Source organism: Anomalospiza imberbis, chromosome 1 (genome assembly GCF_031753505.1).
Source record: "Anomalospiza imberbis isolate Cuckoo-Finch-1a 21T00152 chromosome 1, ASM3175350v1, whole genome shotgun sequence".
NCBI classification, from domain to species: domain Eukaryota; kingdom Metazoa; phylum Chordata; class Aves; order Passeriformes; family Viduidae; genus Anomalospiza; species Anomalospiza imberbis.
In genome coordinates, this window is record NC_089681.1 from 109,857,111 (window position 1) to 109,863,455 (window position 6,345).

A 6,345-nucleotide genomic window follows, 5' to 3' on the forward strand; every position below is an offset into this window, starting at 1 on the left:
TGATTTTAAAAAATACTTTTAGGTGAAGAGAATTTTAAAAATCTCTGCAGAAAGCAGTAGTCAGTAATGAAATTTTCATTTTATGAAGAGACCTCAATGTCATTTTTATTATGAGTGAAAAGAAAAATACATGAGACTCTTTTGTGTCTCATTTCCAGCCTTAGGGAGAGAATGTATGCAGAAGCAACTTTAAGTAACTATCAGTAAAGAAAAAGAGTTATATGAATTTGTTGCATAAGCTAATTAGTTCACACTGTTACCTTCTGTGTATGAAAAAAAAAATCTGCAAAGAATGGGAGAATTCTGTCTGTGAAGTTTAGCTTTGTAAAATTTATGACTACAGAATTCAATAAAATCAGTAGAGTTGAATCAATATAGAATTTGACTTCAGAAGAATGAATACCCCATGGTCTCAACAGACCAGTTTGTCAGTGGGCTGTCAGTTCCTAGAAATCAACTGCATTTGCTCTGGGAAACAGGGGTAACTGTAAACAACTCTAACAGAAGTTTTAGAAAATATTACATTCTTTCATGTCTGGGTTTTCTGTTTCATGTACCCATAGCTAAATGAGGCAAAATTGCTAGTGACTTGGAAAATGTATTGGGATGTCTCTAGTTAAAAGGGATGAGACAGGTATTGTTGGGAAGTGGAGTGAAAACAGATGAAAGAACTGAGAGCCACAAATTTGATGTGCATTTTCTGTCATTTTTGTCTTATAGAAATATGAGGTGCTTAGTGAGAGCTGCTTCTCATAATACTATATTTCCATGCCCTTGGCAGCAGTACAGAGGTCAGATCTTCACAGAACAATTATTTGGTGATCTGTCTGATGTGCTGAGCACAAACATGCTTTTCTTTGCCCTGGGCATGCTAAACTACTTCTATTCCCACTTGCTTCTTCAATAAACCTGCGTATTGTGTCAGCAATGGAGAGCTGCCACTGGCCTCATTTCTGCAAGCTGCCTCGGAGTCTGACTCAATGTATTTCACTGGGAGTCTGGCAATTCAGGAGAGCACTTTTCATTTGAGCAGTCCCTTAGTTTCCAGTCTGTCAGCTTTGGTGAATAGTGGCATAAATGTGGATGATCACTGCAGGCACACATGACAGCAGTAGGTGTCATGTTTCTTAATATTTCACCCTTCCCAGGTGACAGCAGCAAGCCTCTTTTCTGAAAGAGACCAGAATGGAAACATTGTGGGTTCACTTGAATGTTTGAACCTTCTTTCCCTATTTTTTTTGGCTTTGTTACTAGGATGAGGTGGCACTAACAGTCTAGTTCTCCTGCTAGATTTTTCTTATAACTATACTCAGGAACAAATGCAATTTCCTCATAAGATCAGATTGTTCTAAAAGTCTGTGCAGAGTCATACAAATGTATATAATTTAATGCAAAAGTGAATAATATGTTTCTCAGAGTGTATAGGCTGCGACTTTAACTCTTTTTGGTTGTTAAATTCTGACCCTGAGAGCCCCTAATTCACACAGGTTTCTCATGTGTTTTATTGTCCAAAAGTCTCGCAAAGTTATACCTCATGTGAATTAAAGTCTGCTAGAAACATGAAGGAGAGGTTAGAGGGACCTGCAGGAGGTGGCATGTGGGTCACAGATCAGGCCCAGGGCAAGTGCTGACAGTCAGACTCCTAAAAAGGTGTGAAGTTTGAAATTCACTTTTGGGTCAGAAAGCTGTGCCCAGGTATGGCTGTAAAAGTGATCCATATAATTAAGCTGATTATGAGACAATTTAGTACTGATAAAATCCAGCTTGCGCAGGGAGCCAGCAAAAATCCTCTGTAGCCCATCACACTCCAATAAAGCTCTTTTTGCTGCTGTATACACCCCATGAAAAGACATTTCACACACAGCAAAGGCCATATACACACTCTGAGATTTTCTGTGATGCTTTTGGAGTCTGGTGTTCTCTGACCAGCCTCCTTCAGATAATCCATGCGGTGGGGTTTAAAGTTCAATATCAAATTATTAGTGCACAACTTTTCTAGTCTTACTTGGGCTTTCACAAACAGACTTAAGAATTTCAAGCAATGACATTACAACAATTCATGTTTTCATTTTTCATCTCTACACTAAAACTAAAAACTCTATTATAAGCAGTAGGCAAACCTAAATAGACCCTAAAAAAGCCCCAACAATTATAAAACTGGATAAGCATCTACATTTATGAAAGAATTAAGCAAGTCTCAGATAATTTAAATAAAGAAAGTTTTGGACATGTTTCTCCATGCAAGTGTAGAGCTTGCTGTGAGAGCCAAGCTGTTTAAACCAGATCCTTTCTGGCATTCAAGATCCATTTAAACCTTTAAGAAACAGACAGGCACCTTGTGGATTTGCCTGCTGCACAAGCATTTGCCCCAAAAGCCATCGAATACATTCAGAGGCAGAGAGGTCCGTGTGGTGCTATTAGACCAGATATAACATCTGGCTCAAGGAGTCTCTTAAGGCCTGAAATGGCAGCAATTGAGAGGGTATTTCAGAGGAATTATCCACTTGTGGTAGCCCTGTCTCAACAGCCTTCTCATCAACATCTGCTCCTACTGATGCTTAAAAAGAAGGCACATCCACCTTCTGTCTGATCTCGAACATCTGTTGGTTAGTTTTGTATTAGTCTTGGAAAGTGGGGTTAAATTACTGTATGAAGAAAGAGAAGCAAACTGAAAAATACAGTATTAAAGTATGCAGAGGCAGACTCCCAAAATACAGCTAACCTTGCTGAGCAGATAGAAGTCAAAATGAAAATGCCTGTCCAGCAGCCTCTCACATGTAAAACCTTGCATATACAGGTTTATGTAAAAAACTGTATATAGAGAGTGCAAAATTAAGCTAATCTGTTCTTGGCAAATAAAATAGATTGGAAACTGTAGAGAAGTGATTTGTTTTTCTGTGGATGATAATAGTTTGCACTGATGTGAAACGACCCCAGGGAGGTCAGCTTTTGTGCTCGTGGATCTTAATCGAAGTCAGCTGGACTAAAAGCATGTGTGGTTTCATGGAGGCCTGTTTCAGGTTTAGGGTGATTAATGAATTCACAGTTCTATCCTGTACGCTGGCCAAATGAGGGCTCCACCATTCTTGGCACCATGCCTCTGCCACTTCAGAGATAATCCCTCCCTCAGAGACCCCTCTAGACAGACCATGACTGGGGAAGATCAGAGAAGAGCGCTCTGTCTGTTGGCACAGATTATTCAGTGTATGCATATGCTTTTTGTAAGGAGAGGATTTTTTTGATCCTGAATTTATTTAAAGGCATCTGCTACCACTGGTAGGTAGGAACACTTTGGAGAGGGGTCTTACATTTGCAAGTCATTCGAGGAGGAAAACCAGAACAGCAAAACCAGTGGGAAGAGCTGAAGAAGCCTGAGTGAGGAGCAAAGCAAGACAGGTGAGATGGTGCATGATGACTGCCATGCTGAGGGGCCAAACAGTGCATTTGGCTTTGCAGGAAGAATGGTGGGACAGGATACCATTAGGACACCTGACTGGGGGAGGCAAAGAAACAAACACCTGGGCAAACTGACACCAACTTTCAAAGCATCCATATGAAACTATCACCCTTCTTATTTTGTGCTTATAGGACTGATATGGCCAAGCAAGTAACTTCAATGTTTGACAGAGATAGGACTCTCATGAGGGGCTGGCCAAAGCAGCAGCTGCCTTTAACGTGTCTGGCTTTACTGTGCTTGCACAACAAATCCTGGCAGGCAGGGCTGACTGCTCAGGATCACCATAACAGACTGGAGTTGCAGGCAGGACCTCTGTCGTGTAGATGTTAGTTTGTTGCTGGCACTCACTTTCACCCAGGGCTGAGTCAAGGCACAAACCCGCCTGAGGCACTCCCTGGAAGGTTCACAAAGCCATCAGTCAATGCTAAAATGGTGTGTGTGATACGACCTTCTGCAGGTCATAAACACTCAGGGCACCAGAATGGAGAGAAAAGGAATGAAAAAAAAGGGAAATTCACAGATATACCAAAAACTAGATGCATTTTTCATGTCAGGTGCATTATTTACTATTACTACCATGAACTTGAGAGATGATATTTTACTTATGGCTGCGAAAGTGAATGAAGATAATGAAACACAGTCAAGGCTGTAGGAACATCCTAATCAATGTGCACTTCATGCTCTCCACCAAACCTGGCCTTGCACTCCATTTAGCAAGAAGTTCTCTTCCCCCATACTGGATAAGAAAAAGCTTTTCAATCTGTTGGAATCACATCAGGCATTTAATTAAGTGTCTCTGTATTTGTTCAGTTAGTGAGAAAACAAGCTGCTTAGTGCAGGCTATTTTTGAGCAGGAACTACACAAGGGTGAGTCTGCAAATTAGGAATGGTTGTTAGAATCACTATTATAGGGATCATTCTACTCTTCCATATGCTGCTTGTTTTCTCTCACAGGCTTCTTGTTCCATACAACTGACTTTAATGGCTACAGTTGCATTTCTGAGCCTGTGAAGGGTCCCAAACAACTGCAGTTTAATGTTAGTGAATGGAAAGCAAAAAAAGAGCTTATTATATTAGCTCAGAGTTAGGGAAACAAAGCAGCAAGTGAATAACAGTTCTGGCAGGTGAACTTGGAAAAAGCTGTAATAGAAATTTTTTCATCCACAGATCTACTCAAAGAGATAACCTGATCTGTATGGAATTGCAGTGGAAAGGATTTAATGTAGAAATTTTAGAATTATTCAGCTGATTTGATCCATTCCTTAAAGAGCACAAAAATGTGACAGAAATGTTGCTACAAGGACTACTTCATACTTTTTGAAAACATAGGGTGTGAATCTCTTCTCCTGAACCAGCAATTTGTCAGCAAGTACTTCTGAGCCGTGGAAAGTGAAATATGCATTTAGAGTTGTCAACTGCACAGAAATCTTCCATGTTGAGCAGTTTTTCACGCAGCAATTTTTAAAGGATTAAATCCTAAGGAGTAGTTTCTGTAAATTTATCCCCATTCACTGGAGGTGGTGCATGTTATCGAGTCCAATAGTGAATTTCTTGCAAGAGAATGGTGGTTCTTTGTCAGATTCCTGTGTCTGGTTTTATGACTGTGATATATAAGTCGGGGCATAGCATATAAATTTGCAGGCATGGCTAAAAAGACGTGGGACGAGTTTGCCGAAAAGCTCCATGAGCTTGGCTTGCATCTGAGGGGCAGGGAGGAAAGGAATGGGAGCTGCCACTGTTACTCCTGGAAAGCACCAATCCTTTCAGCAGCACAGTGTGTCTGGCACACACCCTCTCCTGCCAGGGCAGCTCGTTTGGCTTGCTAAAACTCAGGCATAGCAAAATAGACAAAGGGGCTGTCTTTTTCTGCTGCCCTAGCAATCTGCTGCCCTAATTACGTGCCTACAACTTATGCTGGCTCATAACCATGTGATGAAGGCTCTTCCTGAGGGCTTTTAATTGATTGAAGCAGCTCTTGATTCTTAGGACAAGAAAGGCAAAGGTATAAAGCTATAAGCCCTCAGGAAGGGAAATAAATAATTAGAAAATATTTTGCTTCAGCATCGGAATAAAATTTTTATTTGTTCCAAGGCCTCCCAAGAATATGTGGACCAGAAAAGTGTTACTACAGTACAGGGTCATATGTATGAGGCAGAAAATTCAGAAACTAAATCCAAGACACATCATTAGCTTCAGTGCCCCAGTAAAGGAATAAAAGCATAAACTAACAAATAGCTGTCTAAGGCATTTCACAGAAGCCATCAGTGAAACACTGAAAGAGACAAGGCAATATCTGTATCCAGACATTACTCAAAACAATGAGAATATCTCATGAGCAATGTATGAGAATGTATGAGCACTACACAAACTGAATTTCTCATGTCATAGCTATGAATTTACTTTATGGGGGTCTTTATGGGGGTGTGGTGGTGGTGTTTGTCAGTAATGATAGAAAACTATAGGGCAGCAGATTCTTTAAGACTTTTAAAAATCAGTTTTGCAATGGTGTAAAACAAAAAAAAAAAAAACCTGCATTCACAATCTCTGAAAATAATTGCATCTAACATTCTTCTAAATGTAGGGACCACATGTGGACTTCCTTGGTTGAAAGCCTGGAGAGCTATCTTCCTAAATTTGACAATTCGCATGGTATGCTGCTATAATCATAGAATCACTCAGCTTGGAAACATCTTTAATATCATTGAGTCCTACTGTTAACCCAGCACTGCCACATGCACCACTAAACCATGTCCCTAAGCACCACATCTACAGGTTTTTAAATAGCTCCAGGGATGGTGACTCAACCACTTCCCTGCACAGCCTGTTCCAGAGCTTGATAGCCCTTTCAATGAAGTAATTTTTCCTGTTATCCTATCTAAACCTGCCCT